Below are 1,738 nucleotides of genomic sequence, written 5' to 3' on the forward strand. Positions count from 1 at the left end.
GTTGTTGTTTAGTCACTAAGTTGTGTCCAACTCTTTGCGACCCCATGGGCTACAGACCACCAGGCTCTTCTGTCCATGGGATTTCCCAGGCAAGCGTACTGGAGTGGTTTGCCATCCCCCTCTCCAGGGGATCTTCCTCACCCAGGGTTCAAACCCCGGTCTCCTGTATAGAAGGCAGATTCTTTACCATCTGAGCCACACCGTAACTGTCTCTAAACCTTGGATTTATATTGTATTGTTTCGTTTCCCTGTAAGCCTACAAATATAGGTAGATGCTTTACGTGAATTAACTTGCTTACTCCTCACAGCATGGTGTTGTGAGATCTATAGTTTGTCCCATTAGTTTGTCCCATAGAGAAAAGTAAAACACAGAAAGGCATAGAATGTTGCCCAGTGTCATGGATCTAGGAAGTAGCACATTTGTGATTCAAAACCACCAGATATTCTAGCTCCAGGACCATATGTTTATTTTCATCAGTTCCAAAGTTCATTTTGAACATTGTTAAATAAATCACTTCTTACTTTTACTTATGAAAGTTAAATACTTAAATGCTTATTGTATTCTCTTGTTTTCAAAAGAAAATTGAGACAATGTAAGAAGGCCAGTAAATCATGGCTTCATCAGTCACCCTCCAAAACTCTCAACTTTTCCTCATCCAACATTTTAAGTGCTGATTATGTTGAGGTGAGTTTATAAAATTGGCCACTTGTTTTTTAAGCTAAAAGAAATAAAAAAGATATACAGTCTATTGAATAATCATTATTTTTTTGCAACTATTCCCTCAAACTACATTGAAAGCTAAATATGATCTCCATAAACATTCCCAATGGCAATGCCACTAAACAGAAAAAAAAAAGTCAGTTAATTATGCCACATGTCATTTAGGCAAGTTGTCTCTTAACATTTAAATATTAATCATATGAGCTACCTCCACAAACTAAACACATCTTGGAGTCACAGTCAGACATGTGGAGTCATAGTCAGACTTAGGCTGAATTTATACCTCAGGGATGGTGTCTTTGAAAAATCAAAGTATAAGTCAATACAAGTTTAAACATGGCAACTGACTCATAGAAAGCATGGTACAAAAGCTCATCCCTGGCCACATCTCAATGTCTTCCCGTCAGTTCTAGAATTCTCTTCTATGGAAATACATATATATCAGGCAATCACATAGGTCATATAATTCCAGAAATTCAGAAAAGTTTCATGGTCTCTTTTGATCCTTCTTAAATAAACTCACTGATGTTACTCACTAGTTGACCTATCCAGTTACTGCTCTTATCTTGACCAGATTTAAAATGAATTAACTTTTATTAAATGCTATTTTTAGTGCAAATACCAGCCTCCACTATCACAAATTATACAGTTGGGCTTCCCACATTTGGGGAAATTGCAGGGATCAGCACACTGGTGTGAAGTGGATGAACCTAACTGGGAAAACCATCTTCATGGTCATGGTACCTCCCCTACCAGGTAAGTGTAAATATCTACTATTTTTAATAATACACATTAGATCAGGAGTTTTAGCAATATTATTTCAAAAGTAACCCCAGTTTTACAGAGGGAGCTGAGACTCAGAGAAATCAAAGAATCTGGCTCTAGGATAACCAGGCAGCCAGTAAATGGCAGAATTAGTACACAAACTCACATCTTTATGCTATAAAATAATTTATAATATAAAAGACTTTATGATATAGAAGAATTTTAAAGAGCCATCACATGAAATTAGCTGTT

The 1,738-nt window shown here is 36.5% G+C and overlaps 1 pseudogene; it reads right to left on the reverse strand.

Annotated features, from left to right (window-relative positions):
* Window positions 1-1,330: 1,330 nt before the first annotated feature.
* LOC138984956 (U1 spliceosomal RNA) lies at window positions 1,331-1,485 on the reverse strand (annotated as a pseudogene).
* Between the last annotated feature and the right edge of the window lie 253 nt (window positions 1,486-1,738).

This window comes from Bos mutus, chromosome 2, assembly GCF_027580195.1.
Source record: "Bos mutus isolate GX-2022 chromosome 2, NWIPB_WYAK_1.1, whole genome shotgun sequence".
Lineage (NCBI taxonomy): Eukaryota > Metazoa > Chordata > Mammalia > Artiodactyla > Bovidae > Bos > Bos mutus.